The 24,151-nt window shown below is 45.7% G+C and overlaps 1 protein-coding gene across 8 annotated transcripts in view; it reads left to right on the top strand.

Annotated features, from left to right (window-relative positions):
• CFAP97 (cilia and flagella associated protein 97) overlaps positions 1–24,151 on the top strand; it is a 427,501-nt gene that overhangs the window by 104,571 nt on the left and 298,779 nt on the right. The gene's annotated exons all lie outside the window — the stretch shown is intronic.

Genomic DNA, 24,151 nt, shown 5'->3' with positions numbered 1-24,151 from the left:
CCCCTCTGTAGCCGGGAATCATGACATCAGTCCTGTTTCCTATTTCTTTACCAGTACACCGGCCTCCATTTCTGTGCGAGTGCCAGTACAGAGAACCCTTACATATCTTTACTTATAAATATACCAAAAATGACTTAAATTCTTCTTTTTCCGACCCAGTACACCAGTTCTTATAACTATACCAGTGCATTTTCCTAATTCTTTACTAATGCACCCTCCTACACTTGCGCCAGTACAGCAGTCCTCCTTACCACTTCTCTAGCCATGCACTAGATGGGCTTTAAATGTACGAGTACACCAGGCCTCTTTCATAACTCTGTACCAGTATTTCGGCCTTCATTTATATGCCTTACCCCTAGTCAGCAATTTATGGCAGCCCTGTACCATTACTCCAAACCCCCTTACAATCACTTTACTACTGAACTGGGTCCTCCTCCCATCCCTACACCCCCCAACTAGTACATAATTCACACTTACTATTCCTGTACCCTCACATAAGTATTGTCATATCTCCCTTACCTGTATGCCAAATCTCTGGCCAGATTTGTCGTCCCACACCTGTACCCGCTAATTAGGACATTCTTCACTAATTACCCTTTCTATTCCCGTACCTGTACATAAGTATTGCCATCTCTCCTATATCTGTACCAGTACACGAAGCACCTTGTTCCAAAAATACTGGTAAATCCCTAGAAAAGGCTAAATGGGTAACTAGCCTTCATAACGCTTCTGGAGATTTTAAAACCTGCCCATAAACAAATGGGAAAGGTACCAGGAATATCACACTCTGCTCTCTGGAGCTTGTTCTGCAGCCTTCCTTGCAGTATGAGTTTTGTGGTAATGGTTGGTGAAACATTGTTTCCACGAGTTGTTTCCCAAAAGTCTGGAGAAGTTCAAAATATTTCAGATATTGATTTTGGTAACTCTATTACCAATGCCAGACCTGCTTTGGCCCACTATTTTCCTGAGGGTGTGGCTTTGGGGCCCGCCCCTCCTGTTTGTTATCACTCTAGCACTTGATAGGCCACTACCAGTACATACTCATTTTCCTGTTTCTCTTCCAGTACCCCTCTCATCTTTTCTCTGTTAGTCCCAGGCCAACAAAGATCATTCATGCACCAGCATAGTACAAACTCATGTACCAGTGCATACATCATCCTTACTATATCTGCTATTAGTGCACCAATGACCTGTCCTAACCCTTCCTCGGTACATCACGCCATCGGTCTATCACTATAACGTCATCTCTCCTCCCTATACCTGCACCAGAGCATCACTCTGCCTCATAAATGTCAGTATATCCGTCCTTTCTAACACACAACACAGTACTTATTACCGTAAACCTCTATGAACATTAACCCTGCCTATCTTCGTACATTATCCCACTTTGTGTCTGTGAGCCAATTAGTACCTCCGTTGCCTGCTGCAAATCATCCCTTTTCAGCACATACTCATTGTAAGGAGAGACGTAGGAAGCCTCAGTTTACTACTATTGTTTTTTTTGATTTTCTGTCATTTTGTTGTGTGAAACTGTTTAATCTTTGGCTTTATGCACAACATTTTTAATACAAATATTCTTGTACCCTTTCCCCCTTCTTCTTACCTATCCCTCCTCCATTCCGCTGCCCCTCTACTGTGTCCCTTCACCACACATTGTGATGTGTATATATGTGTTTGCCCGCCGAGCTCGGACTCGTCGCCACCTGTTGTTTTTTAGGTCTCCGGTGGCCTCGTGACACAGGGTGTTTACCTCAGCACCCAGTGATGTAGCCCCGGGCGCACGTAAGCAAATGAGCGGTCAGCGCCTCGACGGTGCCCCGGATGCTTCTTCACAAGTAATTTTTTAACTACATTGGCTCTTGGAATTATGCTCTGTGGCTCTGTGTGTGTGTGTGTGGTTCTGTGTGTGTGTGTGTGTGTGTGTGTGTGTGTGTGTGTGTGGCTGTGTGTGTGTGTGTGTGTGTGTGTGTGTGCGTGGCTCTGTGTGTGTGGCTCTGTGTGTGTGTGTGTGTATGTGTGTGGCTCTGTGTGTGTATGTGTGTGTGTGTGTGTGGCTCTGTGTGTGTGGCTCTGTGTGGCTGTGTGTGTGTGGCTGTTTGTGTGGCTCTGTGTGTTTGTGTGGCTCTGTGTGCGTGTGGCTGTGTGTGCGTGTCGCTGTGTGTGTGTGGCTCTGTGTATGTGTGGCTCTGTGTGTGTGTGGCTCTGTGTGTGTGTGTGGCTCTGTGTGTGTGTGGGGCTCTGTATGTGTGTGGGGCTCTGTATGTGTGTGGGGCTCTGTATGTGTGTGGGGCTCTGTATGTGTGTGGGGCTCTGTATGTGTGTGGGGCTCTGTATGTGTGTGGGGCTCTGTATGTGTGTGTGGCTCTGTATGTGTGTGTGGCTCTGTGTGTGTGCGGCTCTGTGTGTGTGTGGCTCTGTGTGTGTGTGGCTCTGTGTTTGTGGCTCTGTGTTTGTGTGTGGCTCTGTGTTTGTGTGTGGCTTTGTGTGTGTGTGGCTTTGTGTGTGTGTGGCTTTGTGTGGCTTTGTGTGTGTGTGGCTTTGTGTGTGTGTGGCTTTGTGTGTGTGTGGCTTTGTGTGTGTGTGGCTTTGTGTGTGTGTGGCTTTGTGTGTGTGTGGCTTTGTGTGTGTGTGGCTCTGTGTGTGTGTGTGTGTGTAGCTCTGTGTGTATGTGGCCCTGTGTGTGTGTGTGTGTGGCTCTGTGTGTGTGGGGGGCTCTGTGTGTGTGGGGCTCTGTGTGTGTGTGTGGGGGGCTCTGTGTGTGTGTGTGGGGGGCTCTGTGTGTGTGTGTGGGGCTCTGTGTGTGTGTGTGGGGCTCTGTGTGTGTGTGGGGGGCTCTGTGTGTGTGTGGGGGGCTCTGTGTGTGTGTGGGGCTCTGTGTGTGTGTGTGGGGCTCTGTGTGTGTGTGGGGCTCTGTGTGTGTGTGGGGCTCTGTGTGTGTGTGGCTCTGTGTGTGTGTGTGGCTCTGTGTGTGTGTATGTGGCCCTGTGTGTGTGTGTGTGTGTGGGGCTCTGTGTGTGTGTGTGGGGCTCTGTGTGTGTGTGTGGCTCTGTGTGTGTGTGTGTGGCTCTGTGTGTGTGTGTGTGGGGCTTTGTGTGTGTGTGTGGGGCTCTGTGTGTGTGTGTGTGGGGCTCTGTGTGTGTGTGTGGGGGGCTCTGTGTGTGTGTGTGTGGGGCTCTGTGTGTGTGTGTGGGGCTCTGTGTGTGTGTGTGTGGGGCTCTGTGTGTGTGTGGGGCTCTGTGTGTGTGTGTGGGGCTCTGTGTGTGTGTGGGGCTCTGTGTGTGTGTGGGGCTCTGTGTGTGTGTGGCTCTGTCTGTGTGTGTGTGTGTGTGTGTGTGTGGCTCTGTGTGTGCGTGTGTGTGTGACTCTGTGTATGCGTGTGTCTGTGCAAATGCAATTGGTATTGCGTTTGCGAGAGATTAAGCTATTGGCATTGTAAATGACAATGCAATATATTTATCTGTTTTCAAAACCAACCCATAAATAAAAAGTTGGTCATTTACAATGCCAATAGCTCTAACTCTTTCGAAGGCGAGACCTATTGCACTGTAAATGCTTGTTTTTCCTCTGGAAGGTACAATGGCTTAAAATAACCGCATTAAACTGTTTTGTTTCACAGTAGATTGTTGTTTTTTTAGCAGCCCTTTGTAGTCTTTCGTTGACCTTCTTGGCTGCTCGCCAAAGCATCTTGTTTATTTTGGCAGATGTATATTTCAAGCATGTGCAGTAAACAAGCAATAGTCCACGCCGAGTAACATACATAAATTTCCGCTTCCGGACATTATTTCTAAAAGGAGAATTAAAAGTACAGATGTAAAGCTGAGCGTGCCTGGATTGTGAAATTGTGCAAGCCGAGATGGAGGGAAGTGAAATTGCCGTTTTAGTTTTAAAATGCATTTTGCAGCAGCACGCCTGAGGGAAACCTGTTACATCGGTCTGTCACAGAGGTGGGCTTCCCCGAGAGTAGCACCTTCTCACTGTTAAATGGGTCCGTACCACACCGTGCTGCATTCAGCTCCACCGAGAGAAGCACAGGTTGTGTAAAGCGGGAGAGAGGAGCTGCGCAACTTGAGCTAGAAATAAAGTTTTTTCGTTAACATCTGCAGATTATGCAGCCGATGATGGGATATGTGGCGCAAGTGGCAAGTTTATAATTATGTGGAAAATGCAGTAGCAGCAAAATCACATACATCTTTTGACCCTGCCCCAAAGCGCAGAGTAGATCAGAGTGCTGGGTGGTTAAGTAAACAGGATGACATCCTACCCTGGCCTCTCGGATATATGCGTCTTTCTTGATGGAATACATACGTTCTAGTAGTAGATACACTTAAGTATTTACATTTCAGTGCAATACTACGGACGAGGTGTTGGCAGACTGCATAGACGGTGTGTTGCAGCAAGCCGCGCCCAGAGGCAATGTTCCCTCTAATTTCTTTAGTCTGTGTGCGGCAGTGTAAGGTCTATGTGCGCTGCAACCAAGGCTATGTGCACCAGTAACCAGATGCGCGTGTGGGTGCAGCGCCAAATATCACTCCAAACCTTTGCTTAAAAAAGTGAAACAATGCTGCATTTCCTTACATATAGATGCATGTGAACGGTGTTAAGGCAGGTTTGAAACCATCCCGCATATCAATTTGAAACCTTGGCAGCTATGTTGCTGCATTTCTTTTCTTATTAGAGCTGGGCCACGGGGTAATTGTGTGCATTTGTTCAAGTTTTCATGTTACTTTCAGCTCATGGTGTGTGCTGCGATTAACAAAACTTTAACAAATGCTCTCTTAGAGCAGGAAAAAGAAAGTTATAATAACGCTGTTATTATAACTGTACTTTTTGCAGTTTCAGGGCAGGGTTAGGATAGGGCCGCATGAGGCTTTCGGCTAACTCATTTTAATGCTAGTGTCCGCATCACTGCATTAAAATGCATTAGTCACGTATTCTAGCTCCCCTCTGACAATACTGCAATTGAGGCACACTGCCAATGAGGCAGCACCAGCACGCTAAAATTGTCTAACATATATGCGCATGCAACTGCGCCATCAAATTTAAACGCTATGCGTCAGAGATAGAATATTCATGAACAGCGCTGAGCAGGTAGGCCAGAATTAAACAGATCAATTAGCCGTGCACCAATCAGCCTTCCTGTGTGTCAACTCTGGGGGTACCAGCCATCAGACGATGGCCGTTATGTCCAGGTATTCCAGGAGCACATCATTCAGAAAGTATTGGAACGCTGCAGGGGCATTACATAGCCCAAACGGCATAACTCTATATTCAAATACCCCATAGCGTGTCCGGAAGGCCGTTTTCCACTCATCCCCTTTACGCATTCTTACCAAATGGTGTGCGCCCTTCAAATCCAGTCTCGTGAATATCACAGCTTGCCGAGCCTGGTCCAATAAAACTGGTATCAACGGTAAAGGATACCGTTTTATTACAGTGACGTTATTCAATGCTCTGAAGTCCACACAAGCCCTTAATTTGCCGTTTGCCTTTGGAATAAAAAAAAGAGGCGAAGCAGCCGGGGACTTGGAAGGTCTTATGAACCCGTTCTTCTGATAGGTATCGAGGTACTCCTTCAGATGGTGCAGAGTACTAATATCGACGTAGAAATATCGCCTGACATTAATATCTCCGCAGAAATATCGAGTGGAACAAATATCGACAACAAAAATGTAGTTTGACCAGAATATCGACTGACAGGTAAGTAATATCGATAACAATAATATAGTTGTAATAAATATCGTTTACAAAAATATAGTTTACAAAAATATCGATTTATTAATAATGTTATGTATTTTAGTGTTTTAAATGAGAATTGTTTGTTATTTTATTATATGTTTTGGAATTGTATTAGTTATTAATGTTTTTTATGTTTAATTTTGTGTTATTACTTCCGTAGTGGGTTGTGGGTTTATAGGGAAATAGGGTGGGAAGTAATTTAATTATATAAAATTAATTGATTAATTGATGTGTTAATTAATAATGGTGTAATAATTAGTTAATTCATTTCAATTAGTCAATTAATAATTAATGATGTTTATTGTTTAATTTTAGGTGTGGGTTGGGGAGTTCATACGTGTAAATGGTGTGAAGGGTGGTAATTAATTTATTATTGATTAATTAATAATTGTAAAATTAATTACCATTAATTGATTAGTAATTAATAATTGTAAATGTGTAATTATTTTAGGTGTGTTGTGGTATTAAGTGTATATGGTGTGAAAGCTGGTAATTAATTAAAAAAATATATTAATTTTCATTAATTAGTAAATATTAAATGTAATTGTGTAATTAATTTTAGGTGTGTGTGGTGGATATTATAGTTTTAAATAATGTGTAATTAATTATTTTTTATTATCTTTGTTAATAATAATATATTTAAATGTATATATTAATTATGTTTATATTGGAAATAAAATTTTAAAAAAATTTGATAGTTTTTTTTTATTGTTTTGTGTTCCAGCGCTTTCCTTACTATTGTACTCACTGGAGTGGGAATGGTCAATTTTACCCCTACGCTATCCAACGCTTTCCCTACTTTTGCACTCTCTGGAGTGGGAATAGTAATTTTCACCCCTACGCTATCCAACGCTTTCCCTACTGTTGCACTCTCTGGAGTGGGAATAGTAATTTTCACCCCTACGCTATCCAACGCTTTCCCTACTGTTGCACTCTCTGGAGTGGGAATAGTAATTTTTACCCCTACGCTATCCAACGCTTTCCCTACTGTTGCACTCTCTGGAGTGGGAATAATAAATGTTACCCCTACGCTATCCAGCGCATTTCCTACTGTTGCACTGTCTGGAGTGGGTATAGTCATTTTTACCCCTATGCTATCCAGCGCTTTCCCTACTGTTGCACCCTTTGGAGTGGGAATAGTAATTTTTACCCCTACACTATCCAACGCTTTCCCTACTGTTGCACTCTCTGGAGTGGGAATAGTAAATTTTACCCCTACGCTATCCAATGTTTTTCCTACTGCTGCACTGTCTGGAGTGGGAATAGTAATTTGTACCCCTACGCTATCCAGCGCTTTCCCTACTGTTGCACCCTTTGGAGTGGGAATAGTAATTTTTACCCCTACGCTATCCAACGTTTTCCCTACTGTTGCATTCTCTGGAGTGGGAATAGTCATTTTTACTCCTAAGCTATCCAACGCATTCCCTACTGTTGCACTCACGGGAGTGGGAATAGTAATTTTTACCCTACGCTATCCAACGCTTTCCCTACTGTTGCACCCTTTGGAGTGGGAATAGTAATTTTTACCCCTAAGCTATCCAGCGCTTTCCCGACTGTTGCACTGTCTGGAGTGGGAATAGTAATTTTTACCCCTACGCTATCCAACGCTTTCCCTACTGTTGCACTCTCTGGAGTGGGAATAGTAAATTTTACCCCTACGCTATCCAATGTTTTCCCTACTGTTGCACTGTCTGGAGTGGGAATAGTAATTTTTACCCCTACGCTATCCAGCGCTTTCCCTACTGTTGCACCCTCTGGAGTGGGAATAGTAATTTTTACCCATACGCTATCAAACGCTTTCCCTACTGTTGCACTCTCTGGAGTGGGAATAGTAATTTTTACCCCTACGCTATCCAACGTTTTCCCTACTGTTGCACTCTCTGGAGTGGAAATAGTAATTGTTACTCCTACGCTATCCAACGCTTTCCCTACTGTTGCACTCACTGGAGTGGGAATAGTAATTTTTACCCCTACGCTATCCAACGCTTTCCCTACTGTTGCACCCTTTGGAGTGGGAATAGTAATTTTTACCCCTAAGCTATCCAGCGCTTTCCCGACTGTTGCACTGTCTGGAGTGGGAATAGTAATTTTTACCCCTACGCTATCCAGCGCTTTCCCTACTGTTGCACCCTTTGGAGTGGGAATAGTAATTTTTACCCCTACGCTATCCAATGTTTTCCCTACTGTTGCACTGTCTGGAGTGGGAATAGTAATTTTTACCCCTACGCTATCCAGCGGTTTCCCTACTGTTGCACCCTTTGGAGTGGGAATAGTAATTTTTATCCCTACGCTATCCAACGCTTTCCCTACTGTTGCACCCTCTGGTGTGGGAATAGTAATTTTTACCCCTACGCTATCCAACGCTTTCCCTACTGTTGCACCCTCTGGAGTGGGAATAGTAATTTTTACCCCTACGCTATCCAACGTTTTCCCTACTGTTGCACTCTCTGGAGTGGGAATAGTAATTTTTACTCCTACGCTATCCAACGCTTTCCCTACTGTTGCACTCACTGGAGTGGGATTAGTAATTTTTACCCCTACGCTATCCAACGCTTTCCCTACTGTTGCACTGTCTGGAGTGGGAATAGTAATTTTTACCCCTACGCTATCCAGCGCTTTCCCTACTGTTGCACCCTTTGGAGTGGGAATAGTAATTTTTACCCCTACGCTATCCAACGCTTTCCCTACTGTTGCACCCTCTGGAGTGGGAATAGGACTTTTTACCCCTACGCTATCCAATGCTTTCCCTACTGTTGCACTCTTTGTTATGTTATGTTATGTTATAGGTTTTTGTACCGCGCACAGCTACCCCAGCAAAGGGGCGTCCTGGCGCCAAAGAAAGGTCAACACAACATCACTAAGCGCACCTGAATCCAGAGGACTTAATTAAAAAGGACAGTTTTAATAGCACGTCTAAAAAGGAGTAAATCCTCCATAGCTCGAATTTCACTGGGAAGTGAGTTCCACAGTTTCGCCGCCACTACTCGGAATGAGCGGCCGCCCATCCTGCTTAGCAGAAAGCGAGGAACAACAGACAAATTCTGCCCCATCGACCTCAAGGAACGAGAGGGTACATAAGGGGTCAGTAAATTCATCAAGATAGGTGGTGCCGTACCTTTCAGAATTTTAAAAGCTAGGCAGAGCACCTTGAACTCGATCCGGCGAGCCACAGGCAACCAATGGAGTGATTGCAATGCTCTAGATGCTGAGCAGCGTTTAGGCAATCCTAATACCGCTCTTGCTTTGGAGTGGGAATAGTAATTTTTACCCCTTCGCTATCAAATGTTTTCACTACTAATGTTTGTATTTTGTTATTAAATGTATGTATTATTATTTTTTTATACTTTAATGTGTTAATTAAATATAGAATAATATTTTTTATTCAAAATGTTTTATACATGTGTTTAGTTTTATATAATTATTAAAGTTTATAAATTAAATAAAGATAATAAAATGTAATTAAGAAAATATATGTATATGTACACATTTATTGTGTTTATATTCATTAAATTAAGTTTATTTGTTATAATTAGTTAAAACATAAATGTAATTTAATGTATTTTGTTAATAATATTAATATTATTTAATTTAAGTTATATTATCTATATTTTTACATCTATATTTTTGTAGTCGAGATTTTTACATCTATATTTTTGTTAACTATATTTTTGTTATCGATATTTAAACATGGAACCCTTCAGATGTTCATTCTCTGGCTCTGTAAGCACGTATATCCTGCCATAAGGGATCACTGCTCCAGGGAGTAGGTCGATTTGGCAGTTGTACGGGCGATGCGGGGGTAAGACGTTTGCTTGTTCCTCGTGGAACACATCTTCCAGATCTCTGTAAGGTAATGGCAATTCTATGTCTTGCTCTTCGGCAGTGGCAACCATATAGATTTTGGATAATTCTTTAGCTGGATTATCCTGTGGCTTTTGACAGTGTTCAAAACAATAAGAGGACACAAACTCCAACGTATTATCGCTCCAATTGATGGTGGGATAATGTTTCCTCAACCAAGGAAGCCCCAAGATTATGCCATATTGTGGGGCTTGAATGATATTAAAGGGTAACAGCTCCTTATGGTTATTTCCACACATGGTTTCCAATTCTTGCGTATTGTAGCATATGAGCCCGAAGCCAAATGCCGCCCATCAACAGCCACCACTGTCTCGGGTTCTGTTTTTTCATGAGTACCAGCTGTAAGGTTCGGGCTAATTCGGCATCCATAAACAGGCCGGTGGCTCCGGGATCGACCATGGCCTTTAGTGAGTGCCACTGATTAATGACATGTGCTCTCAAGGTAACATAGAAATGAACAGAAATTTCTCCGGGCCCATCATTGATGGAAGGTTTACATTTTATGCCCAAGAACTTCCCTTCCCTTGAGCTTTGGAGTTTTCTGGTTTCCCTACTTCCAAGGCAGCCGTGGTTTGTCCTTCCCGAACTCGGCTCTTAGGCTTGACCAAGTAGTCCTTCATGTAGTGGCCTTTCCTTCCACAATATAAGCAGAGCCCGTTCTTCCTGCGTTGTTCTCTTTCCCCTGTGGTGAGGGAGGCTCTTACAGAGCCTACCTCCATTGGTTCTGAGATGTTACCGCTGCTTCCCACAGTGCTCCTGTTCCTCTCAAACCTTGGAGCTGGTCGGTCAACTCGCCTTCTGGCGCTTTTGCGTTCAACAAGTCTATGATCCAGTCGCAAGGTCAAACTGATGAGTTCCAAACACGAGGTAGGTTGAGGATCAATAGATGCCTATACGTCTTTTAAGTTGTCCTTGAGACCCTGCTAGAACAAGGTGGCTTGTTTTGTTTCTGGCCAGTCTGTGTCGGCTATGAACCTTTGAAAGGTGTTGATGTAAACCAGTAGATCCTTGTTCCCTTGTTTTAATTCCAACAACTTACGTTCGGCGGTAAAGGCAACAGCTCTACGGTCAAACACTCTTCCATATTCATCACGGAAGTCTGACCAATCGTATAGTAAAGGATCGTCTCGCGTGCCAATGGAACAGCCCTTTGTGCTGCATCTCAGGCCAAATAGGAAATAGCAAAGGCTACTCAAGCCTGATTAGCGGTAAAAGCTTTGGGCTTACAATTGAAATGAGGCAGAACCTGTGTAAGGAACATCTGGACCTTCCCTGGATCCCCCGAGAACCTTTCTGGCGCTGCAAGCAGGATAGGTGTGGGCATCTCTACGCAAAAGGGGGTTGAAGGATTGGTAAACCCTCCTCCTGTATATCTCCCTACTCCTATATCAAACGGGTTTTGCTGCATCTGATCTATTTTCTGCTTAAGGTTCTTGGTTTCTGCTCGCGAGGCGGCTAACTCTGTATGTAGCCCTGCCAGGACACCTATGACGTCCTCTAATGTGGCCATCTTTGTTATCGATCCACCCAGGAGGAAATAATATACGTTGGTTGATTATTCTGTCAGCTCAATGATTCCTCGGGAGTGGTACAATGCCAAAAAGGGGTCCACCTCTCGCAAGTCCCAACCCTGATTGCTATGACAGCACAGACGAGTGGGTTGGTCAAGCGAGGGTAGTAATGGAAGGGGACTGCAGGGAGCGAGATCTGTAAGGCAAAATAAGATAGGTTAACTACAGAATTAAACCAGGCTTCTCTCTGGTTACCCTGTAAAGTATATAAATTCCTCATTCCCAGATGAGGGCTGTATAAGACCTTGTCTTACTTTCGCAAGGGGGGGGGGTTGCGCTGTTGAAGAGTTAAACAGATGGAGCCTTAACAACCAAATCTTGTAAAGAGTTGCTATATCCCCTTCCTAAGCATGGCATACAACATAACCTCCTTTTTTATTCTTTACTCACCATGAAGCTTGGCAGCGCTCGCATCACAGGGGAAGAGCAGTAGGCCGCCTCTTGAACTCCCTGTTAGTGGATACAAAACAAACACCAGAATTATCCTTTTGATATCATGCTCAAGTATCAGTACATCAAGCCATAATAGTCTTGCGCTTATTCTCCATGCTTGGCTGAGCAATTTCCTAAACACCTAATGCCCCCAATGATGCTTGAAGATTAACGTGAATAACATAATAAGGATGGCCGTAGAGGTAGGGGAGTTTAACAGCACTCCGATCATACAGCTGGCAAATAAGCAAATTAGAGTTTTGAGCACAGTGCAAACAAAGTCTGTGAAGCGAGTATTGCTTCTGTAACAAAGTCTCGAGTGAAACGGTGCAAGTGCACCCTTACCGGTATCAGATCAGAACCTGGGGCAGGCAGCGTAATGCGCTGCTTTCAAATGGAATAATGAGCACCGAGCCCGGCACCGGAGGTTTCCTTTATGCTCCTCCGCTTCCGGGTCACATGTTCCTTCCTAAGAGGCAATCGCTGTGCTTCCGCTATGCCTCATGGGAATTGTAGTCCTGCTGTTCATTCCGTCTTCGCACTCCTCGCGCCAAACATTGGAAAGCTCCCCCTAGCTCTCGGGCAGCTCTCCCACCCGTTTACCCATGACCATGTTCTGGGCATCGCCCCTGAAAGGGTCTGGATGGTGGAAGACGGGAGGATCCCCCGCTCGGTGGCTGGTGTGGTGAGTAGGCATGTGACAGGTGGGATGTGGAGTCTACTCACCATAAAATTCCATTAAAAACTACTCCAAATCCACAGAGACAGTACCCTATAAAAACAATGGATAAAGACGGGTCAAGGAAATTCTAGACTAACTAGAATACCAAGGTGTAATTGAGACTTGCACCTCCCCGATGAATAATCCTTGGTTTCCAGTAATGAAACCTGACAACACATATCATCTACTTTTAGATTACCGACATCTAAACACACGTGCACGAACATTTGCAGTTCAAAATAAACATAGTGCTGCATTGATGAATAACATTGTGCGGAAGAAATACAAAACAACATTAGGTATCTCAAATGGATTCTTCTGCCAAAATATAGCTCCAGAAAGCAGATATTTGACCGTATTCTCTGTCCTAGGCACTCAGCGAAATCTTTGTCGTTTGCCTCGAGGGTAGAAGAACAGCCAAGCCCGCGGGTGTTCTTAGCAAGAGTGTCAGAAAGATTACAAACATGCGATGAGGAGGCAGTCTCCTATGTAGATGACATCTATCTGATGGACAATGAATTTTTTGTAAACAAGAAAAGAGTGTCAAATGGTTACACCAGGCCACAATCAGGAGCAGCTAAGATAGGGGTTGACGGCCTGACTCAGGACGTTAAGGAAAGCCCTCACTCACCACCTGGTGATGACATGTTTCATCATCGGGCCCCGCCAAAGAGACAGAGTGCCTCTTTGGTGTGCTACAACGCCAGATTTAATGCGGAGCAGGAAAGTGAGATTCAGACGTGTTGTGCAAAGTAAATCTAACTAATGAGTGGTGAGGGATTAAAAAGTCAGTAGTGTATCAGAAATAATTTTATTCTTTGATCACTAAGGACAGGTTTATTAAAATCTATGGGTTTGGAAAAGAGTCCACAATTAATTAAGTGGTAGTTTTCTTACAAATCAGTTGACATGTTTCAGCCATGAAACGGTGTAAAGTTACCAGGCATTCTTCAGGACTTATTGGTGTATTAAACCCTGGCGGTATGGACGCGCTAAGGCCCACCCTTACCTAGGGACATGAAAGTGAAAATAACAAAAAAGGGTGAAAAAGTGCAAAAAAATTAAGAAGAAAGATTTGCTTCTTAATTACTCCTGGTTTAGGAGGCTTCCAGCTTTATGGTTTCGGCACTTTTGTGGTGTCAGGGAAGTACACCATGGGTCACAGGAGGGGGGTGGGAACGTAATTGGCACACCGCCCTCGACGCTCGGCACCCTCAGTGTACCTGCATCACCCTCAACTGGACCCCGAAGTTGAGGGTGAAGTTGAATTTTTTGACCACGTGTGCAGGGTGAACAACATAATTGTAGGATTCGCCAATTTGGGCTACAAATGTAATTTCAAAAAATGCCCTTCTCAGTGTCCTATTTTGGGATACGAGCTGTCAAGTGAAGGCAAGAGCCTGGCAGTCAACTTTTTAGAAAAGTGCGCACTGCTCTATCCTCCAAAAACTCTCAAAGGTTTGCAATCCATTTTAGGATTTATAAATTTTGGCAGACCATAGATTCTAGATTACGCAGAAGGAGTAACAGCTTTCTATGACTTATCCACATCAGTGGATACAGCAACACACCGTTACTCTCCGTTGAGTTCATGCTAACATGATGGCATCAAAACATTTACACACACGTGTGAATTCTACTAACTTGGTGATCCGGGTGGTTCTGGGTTTAGCATGATATACATACCTTACTTTCAATGAAGGTGAGACAGTCCCATTTGAATAAAAAAATCACATTTCTATACAAATGCTGAAATGCGATTTGCGTCAACTGAAGAAATGTTGACTGCAATACTGACTGCTGTAAAGAGAGAGAACACTAGCACAGGGAAAACTTATTATTGTTGAAACCCCAGTACCAACTTTAGAAGATGTTACCAAAGCGAGTATTCCAAACGCAAAAGCACTGCATCCACGACGGATGCAACGGGCTAATTCTCTAACTGTAACAGATGTAGATTACAAGTACGATTCTACATTGAAAACACAAGCGTTCCTGCAGTACGATCATGAATACCCTCTCCTGCATGAAATCTTGCCTCTAGAGAAATATGAAAATATCATTTACACCGAGGGCTCTGCTCAGCCTGCCATAGGAAGTAAACAACAGTCTAGCGCAGCATGAGCTATAATCAATCAATCAATCAGTTATTTGTTAAGTGCACTACATACTCGCGAGGGACTCAAGGCGCAGGGCGGGGTGGGGCGCTACTGATCGAACAGCCAGGTCTTTATTATCCTCCTGAACGTCAGCAGGTCTTGGGTCTGTCGTAGGCTCAGTAGGAGGGTGTTCCATGTCTTGGCGGCGAGGTGGGAGAAGGATCTCCCGCCGGTGATTGTTCTTCGGATGCGCGGGACGGTGGCGAGTGAGAGGTCGACGGAGCGTAGCTGGCAGTTGGGAGTGTAGAAGGAGAGCCGTCTGTTGAGGTAGACTTGGCCGGTCTTGTGGAGTGCCTTGTGTGCATGGATGAGAAGCTTGAAGGATATCCTCTTGTTGACGGGAAGCCAGTGCAGGTTTCTCAGGTAAATGTAAATGTAAATTGATACTTGTATAGCGCACTACTCACCCGCAAGGGTCTCAAGGCGCTTGTACGAATACCGCTGTGGAACCCATCCAGGCTTTCCCTGTGAGGTGTCCACTGCTGGGCACCCCCAAGGTGGAGGCCAGGCATCCTTAGCGTTGTGGGGGCCGTTGTGGAGATTAAGCAAGCTATTGCCCAGAGTTGCAGAGTGGGACTCCATGATTGGAATAGGCACCGAGGCGAGAATTATCAGGTCCGTGGAATTTTTGAGCCCAAGACCCGCCGAGGGGGGGAATTGAACCCTGGACCTCTGCATCAGGGTCTGCCGCTCTAACCATTGAGCCACACTTCTCCACGGGGTGAGGGGTGATGTGGCCGTGTCGTGGTACATCGAGGATCAGTCGTGCCGAGGCGTTTTGGATGCGTTGCAGTTGATTGATGAGCTTGGTCGGGGCTCCTGCGTAGAGGGTGTTTCCGTAGTCGAGTCTGCTGCTGACGAGGGCCTGGGTGACTATTTTTTTTTTATCTGTCGGGATCCATCTGTAGATCTTGCGGAGCATGCGGAGGGTGTTGAAGCAGGAGGAGGAGACGGCGATGACTTGCTTGGTCATTGAGAGCGTTGAGTCGAGGATGATTCCCAGGTTGCGTGCGTGGCCGGTGGGGGTCTGGACTGCCCCCAGTGCCGTTGGCCACCAGGAGTCATCCCAGGCTGACGGGTTGGAGCCGAGGATGAGGACCTCCGTCTTGTCCGAGTTCAGCTTCAGACGGCTAATCTTCATCCAGTCGGCGACGGCCTTCATTTCTTCATGGAGGTTGGCTTTGGCGGTGGTTGGTGAGGGAGAGGATCAGTTGAGTGTCGTCGTTGGCTTAGGAGATTATGTTCAGGTCGTGCTGTCGGGCGAGGTGTTCGAGCGGGGGCTGTAAATGTTGAACAGTGTCGGGCTGGGGGAGGATCCTTGGGGTACGCTGCAGATGATGTCGGAGGCTTTGGAACGGAACGGGGAGGTGGACGCTCTGGGTGCTGCCGGAGAGGAAGGAAGTGGTCCATTCCAGAGCCTTGTCTCAGATCCCTGAGCCGTGGAGGCGTGCGCCTAGTGTGCGGTGGCAGACGGTGTCGAAGGCGGCGGAGAGTTCTAGGAGGATGAGTGCTGCTGTCTCCCCGTTGTCTAGCAGGGTCCTGATGTTGTCGGTGGCGGTGATAAGTGCGGTGTCGGTGCTGTGGTTGCTGTGGAACCCTGACTGGGAAGGGTCCAGGATTCTGTTCTCTTCGAGGTATCGGGTTAGCTGTCTGTTAACGATTTTCTCGATGACCTTGGCCGGGAAGGAGAGCAGAGAGATGGGTCGGAAGTTCTTGAAGTCTCTTGGGTCTGCCATGGGTTTTTTGAGTAGGGTGTTTATCCCGGCGCGTTTCCAGCTCTCTGGAAAGGTCGCGGTCTCAAGGGAGGGATTGATGACATTGCGTAGGTGGGGTGCGATGGAGCTGCTTGCTTTGTTGAAGACGTGGTGCGGGAATGGGTCTGACTGAGAGCCGGAGTGGATTGTGCTCATGGTCTTCATGGTGTCATCGACGCTCACGCTGGTCCAGGCTAGGAAGGGGACGTGGTTGATGGTGTACGGACGGTCTGTTGTGTTGCTGTCTGTTGGGGCTTTCTGGGTGTTGAAGCTGTCGTGGATGTCTGCTAACTTGCGGTGGAAGAAGGTGGCGAGGGAGTCGCACAGGGCTTGCGACGGCGGGATGTCGTTGGTGTTGGAGAGTTCCTTCACGATGTTGAAGAGCTCCTTGCTGTTGTGTGCGTTGTTGTCAAGGTGGTCTTTGAAGGAGGTGTTCTTGCAAGCCCCGATGAGGTGGTGGTGGTTGCGGACGGGGTCCTTGTGTGCTGCGTGGCCGCCCAGAGTTTGTTCACTGTGCCATTTCTTCTCTAGTTTCCAGCAGGCTTGCTTGGAATCTAGGAGTTCTGGGGTGAACCAGCTGGCCGTCTTGCTGGTCTCTGTGGGGGGGGTTTCTTCAGCGGGGCAAGGGTGTTGGCACAGTACTCGATCCAACATCTGAGGTTGTGGGCAGGGACGTCGGTGTTGGAGGATTCGGTGGGTGGGCTGAGAGCGAGGTTTGCATGTAGTTGGTCTAATGTGATTTTGCTCCAGCGGCCGCGGGGGATCTGTTGGGTGCGGTGGTGTGTGGTGGGTTTCTGGAAGGTGAAGTGGATGCAGCGGTGGTCGGTCCAGAGGAGTTCGGTGGTGTGGCTGACGTAGACGTGCGGGCTTGAGGAGAAGACGGGGTCGAGCGTGTGGCCAGCGGAGTGGGTGGCCGTTGTGACGAGTTGCCTCAGTACGAGGTTGGCAATCAGGGTGGTGGAGTTGCTGTCGTTGTTCTCAAGGTGAAAGTTCAGGTCTCCGAGGAGGATGTAGTCGGTGGAGGTCAAGGCGTGCATGCTGATGAAGTCGGCGATGGAGTCGCTGAACTGGGGGCAGGGTCCAGGGGGTCGGTAGATCAGGGTGCCTCTGAGGGTGGAGTTGGGGGCAATGTGGATCTAGAAATGCATGTGTTCGGCGGTGCTGAGCGTGTCGTCTGTGCTAGTTGAGACCCTGATGCTGTTCTTGTGGACGATGGCGATTCCTCCTCTGACTCCTTTGGTAATAAAGAGACATGTGAGAAACTGTAAGTTCCATCCCAGCAATACGATGACTCAATCTCTAGAAGATTGTATTGCACAGTTCGCAGAGCTGAAAGCCTTGATACTAGCACTACAGTACACGTAGCGGGAAATTCTCACACTGATAGTGTGCGATTTGTTTTACTGGGAGCAGTCCCATAATGAATGTCTTCATTATTTGGGACAGAATGGGTTTGAGATTCCAAGGGTTGCATAATTAAACATAACTTGTTATGGTAACAAGTGTTAAAAGCTGAAATCATGACTGCCACGGGCTCAGGTTATTCACACCTTGAGTCAACATGTTGGCATAAACGTGGAAGGGAATTCACTGGCTGATGAAGCCGACAAGGCGACAGTGTGAACTGCAGCTGTTGCTGCAATCACTCGTTCTAGGGCGAGGATAGACGGAGACATACTGAAAGCTGTCAACGCCTCAAAGAACGACTCTGCCATCCCTTAAGGTTTTCCCCTAAAATATTCCTATAAATTTGATGCACAAAACACACCGTATGCTCGAATTCCAGGAGTGGGGGATAGAGTTATACCAAAAATGGATCGCAGATTAGGTTTAATTCTAGCTGCACACTAGGATCTGGGCTTTGCACACGCAGGAGTCACTGCTGCAGTTTCTTTACTGAAGCGGCCATTCTGGTGGCCAACTTAATCCAAACAAACAGAGGCTTATGTCTTGAAGTGCAACATCTGTCAGCAGATAAAAGGTTTCAGCGTAGCACGAACTACACAAACGCCATTACTCATTTCAAACAAACCACTGGCATGTGTCTATTTGGGTCACTGTGGCCCCTTAAATTCAGACAGGGCTTACAAGTACATCTTGGTGGCAGTAGATTAATGCTCTAGATTTCTATGGATTTGACCTCCGCGCTCAGCTGACGTTCGAACTGTTATAAAGGATTTGCAAGTCTTCATCGGACATGCACAATTAGCACTTTACATTCCGACTGTGGCCCGCCGTTTAGCTCTCCGGCTTATAAGGAGGCCAGGGAAAGTATAGGCGTGGCCTTGCGGTACTCCTCCCCCTACCATTCCAAGGGAAATTCAGTGGTGGAGAGGAAAAACCGGGACCTAAAGCAATCCTTAACAGCTAGGGTATTAGGTGCGGACGGTAGTTGGGTCAGTCACCTATATGGGATCCAGAGGGCACTAAACGATATGCCAAGAAAATCCTTGGGAGGACATACCCCCTATGAGATCCTGTTTGGGACAAGAATTTGGGTTACTGACCTCGATTGTGCCAGCACAGTGGCGGATGTAAAACCATTTGAATTGAATGATCGTTTGACTGTTTTACAGGAACTCCATAAATTCTGGGCATTACAAAGCAACGTCCAAGTAAAACGCATGGCCACTGGGTAAGTGGAGGAGTGTGGCTCAATGGTTAGAGCGGCAGACCCTGATGCAGAGTTCTGGCCCGGGACCAGGGTTCAATTCCCGCCTTGGCGGGTCTTGGGCTCAATTCCTTGGACCTGACAATTCTCGCCTCGGTGCCTATTCTAATCATGGGCCCCACGCTGCAACTCTGGGCAATAGCTTGCTTAACCTCCACACCGGCCCCAACAGCGCTAGGATGCCTGGCTTCACCCTGGAGGTGCCCAGGAGTGGACACTTCACAGGGAAAGCCAGGAAGGGTTCCACAGCGGTATGAGTAATAGCGCCAGGAAACCGCTTGGTGACAGTGCGCTCTACAAATACCTTGACATTTACATTTACATTTACATTTACATTTAAGTGAAATGATTGGGGGCCAGTCAGAGAAAAGATAATGGTCAAGAAGGAGTTTAGGCCATTCTACAGAATACCTGTTCTGTCCTGGCAGTTCAAGGAACAAGAACAGTACTTCTTCCGCATCTTGCCAGCAAAAAAGAAAGAAGATTTGTCCCCATTGATTTGATCAAACCACACTATGTGGCCGATTCTCAACAGTAGGCCGCATGGAATCCTGGGCAGCTGCAGATCACCTCTTGCTACTATACAGGAAGGTCAGATGGAAAGACGAATAACGTTTCAATACTCCTCTGTGCAAGATGCCGGAGAAGCCAATAATTGAGTACGAATTACACCTATTGAAAGTGAACAACATCCAAATGAAACTGAAACTCAAATTGTAATTCGGCCCAATAATGAAGTTTACATCAATGTGTCTTCACAAGAAGCAACTGCCAGTTCTACAAACACTGCTGAGCTCCCGAAGATAGATCGAACTGAGTCTGGCTACTTCACCAGAACAGGGTGAACCTGAGCAAACCACACCCATTTCCAAGAGAGAAAGATTTTGACAATTCTATCTCTGGCTGAAAAAGACTTACTTTGTGTTCCCTTGGCTGCATCTTTGGTTTGCATTACGGACCCTGTTCCTGTTAATTTGGATTGGTATAGTAACTGTCTTTTTCCTATAACTGAATGGACTTTACCTCACACAAGGCACTTCAGCACAACTTGTGAACTTGGTCCTGAAACCACATACATCATCATACTGTGAATAAAGAAACTTGTCTTTAGTGAACATTAAATCAGTTCCAGTACATGGCATAGTTTGGGATAGAGTTTCATATGATGTATTTGGTCCTACTGAACACTTGAAAATTCCACACGTGTAAACAATTTCAATTAATGATTTCATTATCAAAGTACACTCTCTGATGATTGGGACATTGAGACTATAAATACTATGCTCTATGATTTAGAACAATCTGCTGAATTTTCTTTCAGGGAATTATATGTATATACTCTTGACTTAGACAGTATGTATTGTTACCAGCATTATGGTCATCACTTTTTGCACAGAGCTAGTGTTCCACACACTGTCAACACTTACCATCAATGGAAACATTGCCCAACACCACCAAAAGTTAGTTCTGCCACATTTGCACAGAAATGTGCATACTTTTCAGGGTTCAATACATCAGACAGACCCAATGTCATATCACTAGAAGTTAGTACAGATGAATTCAACTGCGAAGAAAATGATGCTGACTAACACCAAGCTCATACATTCAGCACCTTTCATCTCCCAACTGTCTATACAAGGTTTCGACTATTGGTAGGACATAAAATCCATCTGGGGGACAAAAGATCGGCAGGTTCAGGGATCTGAGGCTTTATTTAGAGCTTACCTAATTCCATTACAGATAATATTCCTGAAAAGAACAGTGCAACAGACTACCTGCTACGGGTTTGCAAAAATTAAAGACCTGAAAACACTACGCATCCCCTCGCCCATACCTATTCAAGGTATATCCAATGATACACTGATTAGAGAGGAGGTACTGGGTACTATGATACAGAATGGTACGTACAATTCTTCAGCTCCCAATTGGAAGGGTTGGTTTGGCCTACCGACACAAATAGGTGTCAGATAAGATTCAAGGGTACCACTGGAAGGTTTAGTATCCATAAGCCTGACCCTCGCTATGTACACACACATGACCCATGGGTAGAGACGGTTGGGAAGTTGTGCCGAAATTTGGCTAGGAAACCTCAACACTGCAACAGGTGAAACAACACTTGTCCCTTCTAGCTGACAACACGGATGTTAGGGCTTTCTTGATAGGTCCCAAGAAACCATGTAACAAACGCTCCTTATATGCCATCTACAATGAACTATGGAAAGTCTTTCAACAGGATGCTGCTGAGAGATTACATGAGATGGATAGGATTGACGTAGAAAAGGTCTTGGCTGTGGTAGACAGTGGTATGACCACTCTTTCTTCGCATATTTATTCACTGGGCAACATTGTGTCCTCAGCTATCGACATAATGGAACAAAATTTGTCTATTCTACAACCTGGGCAATCTCAATTGCGCTCCATTGTGTTTTAAGCTGGGCGCTACACTCATTGCTTTCTGGCCTAATGCCGTGGTGGTACATTAATGGCTCAAGTTTGTTCTCGGCTTATAATTTGACCGACAGACTGTTGACCATGGCATGCAGAGATGCAAAGTGTACCAAGCTGCTCATTGAAAAACTATTATATTATTATTATAGATATTTGTTAAGCGCACTGCTACCCCCAACGGGGGTGTCCCAGCACTGCAGACAACAGAAACCGCAAGCACCAGAAACCAGGCTAGAGTGAAGAAAACAGCCAGGTCTTTAAGCTGCGCCTGAACAGGGGTTCCAAGTCGATAAGATGGAGACTAAGGGGTAGGCCATTCCAGAGCTTAGCTGTGACCACTGTGAACGCTCAGCCTCCTTTCCTGTGGTGCTGGAACCTGGGGGAGAGCAACAGGCGGAGGTGATTGGATCTAAGTGCACAGGCTGAGTGCACAAGCTTCAGCCTACGCTGGAGGTATTCAGGTCCCCTACCGTTCAGTGCCCTGAAAGACTGGACCAGGGCCTTGAGCTGGATACGGGAAGTTACAGGTAGCCCATGAAGTTTCTTCAGATGCGGGGTAATTGAGTGCCGGTAAGGGATGTTACAGATCAGCCTTGCAGCCGCATTCTGTATGATCTGTAATCGATGGATGAGATAGGCAGGAGCTCCCACATATAGGCTGTTGGAATAATCCAGGTGAGAGGTAATGAGGGCGTGGATGACCGTCCTGCGCGAATCCAGAGTGAGATAAGGAAAAATTCTTTTAATCATGCGCAATTTGCCAAAGCAAGCAGAGGTGACTTTATTGATCTGGACCTTGCACGACAATTTATTGTCCAGTACAAAGCCCAAATTCCAGGCCGAATCAACTGGGAGTGGAGGAGGGTTGAGCTCGGCCGGCCACCACAACGATGGCAACAATGGGGCCTTTTGATTAAAAAACAACACTTCAGTTTTATCAGTGTTTAACTTGAGGGTGTTACAAGTCATCCATGATACAATATTTGTGAGGCATTGTTTAAAATTAGAAAGGCCTTAGTCAGAGTGATCTCTAAAAGAGAATACTAGTTGAGTATCATCAGCATAGGAGACCACTCTGACCTCGCAGTCTTCTATAACCTCGGCTAGCGGTGCCAAATAAACATTAAAAAAGAGGGAGCTGAGAGACGATCTTTGTGGGACCCCACAGCTCAGGTTTTTTTTTCTTTAGAAGCGAAAGGCCGACACCAGACCTGCTGAGTTCTTCCAGTTAAGAATGATCTTATCCAGGCCAGGAGGGTGCCTCTAATCCCTAGGTTATGGAGTCTGTCAAGTAGGATGGTGTGTGAGACAGTATCGAAAGCCGCTGACAGATCGAGGAGCACCAACATGGCAACCTCGCCTCTGTCCACGCTCTCGCGAACAGTCTCTGAGACTTCCAATAAGGCAGTCTCCGTGCTATACCCGGATCGAAATCCAGATTGCGAGTCATGGAGAAGTTCTCTGGATTCCAAATAATCGGATAGTTGTTCCTGCACAACGTTTTCCAATATCTTTGCTGGTTTTGGGTGGAATGAGATAGGTTGATAATTGCTAAAGACAGCTGGGTCGGCCTCAGCTTTCAAAATGGGCAACAGCATGGCCTGCTTCCAAACAGTTGGAAACTGGCCTGAGGATAAGGAGGAGTTCCATATTGAGACTAATGGGGCAATAATAACTGGGGCAAGAATGGTGAAGATCCGGGCTGGTACTGAATATAAAGGTGAGCCGGATTTGCACTGTCATACTTTCAACAGGGCTGTGTCCACCGAGACTGGTTCAAAACTACATAACATTTAATCCTCGCAGATGGTAGTGATGTGGGCGGGGCTCTCCGACTGGCTTTTACTTTTACAGTAGCCGAGTCACCGTATATGGAATGGTTAATTCATGGCTATATCACACTTCCAATCACGACATTCCAGTTCCAATACTGCGTTAGCAGGTGTTGGGTGTAGGGTACATACAGGAAAGCTTGGAGTTACCATACAGATATAGGTGTAAAAATAAAGACACTGAAGTTACCTTAAGTGGAACTGACTGTGAGAAGGCTTCAAGTGGCTCTTAAGTGTGCAAGGAGGTCTCGCTATACGGAGCGTGTAATGTTTCAAGGGCAAACATATTTTGCTACTTGAAAGGCTCCCCAGCTGTGGAGATTCATCCAGTTTTCAAGTTAATTTCTAATTTTTTTTTTTTTATAAATCTTTTTATTAATTTTAAAAAGGCAATAACAATAAGAACGTATCAGGCGCAATGCAAACAGGTACATACAATATCATATCGTTGAAAAATCAGGATAACCGCGACATAAGACACAGGACACTGAGACTCAACACTCCTAGACAATCAGGATTATGAAATTAAAGGGATTCGCCCTCTCAAAGGGTGCTGCCCATCGGTCCCGCCGCTCACAAAATCACTCTATACTGAGATAATGAACAGGATACATTACTGTCCTTGTATGTAGAGGATACCCAAATCAAACTAATGACGCTCGCATTATCACCGTAATACTGCAAAAGGGGTCAGGATAAGTAAGAAAATAATAAAATAAAATAAACTAAAACGCAAAGCGCGCAACACCCCACCCCCCACCCTGCACCCCTGCATGTAGCTTACGCCAAACCCAAACTAGCAGTGTGCCTCTCGCCCCATCTAAACTATAATAACCCATAATAGGAAATGGAGGAGGGCCTTTGTACAGGCTCCGGGCCTCTCCCCTCCCATTAACTGTAAGCCTCCCCTAAGTAAGGATATTTAACGGTTACACAATCGGCTAAGATCGGGGGATTCATTACTCA

The sequence above is a fragment of the Lissotriton helveticus genome, chromosome 2_2 (genome assembly GCF_964261635.1).
Source record: "Lissotriton helveticus chromosome 2_2, aLisHel1.1, whole genome shotgun sequence".
In the NCBI taxonomy this organism is placed as follows: Eukaryota; Metazoa; Chordata; class Amphibia; order Caudata; family Salamandridae; genus Lissotriton; species Lissotriton helveticus.
The sequence above is the reverse complement of the archived record's forward strand: the minus strand, read 5'-3'. Positions and strand labels throughout refer to the sequence as shown.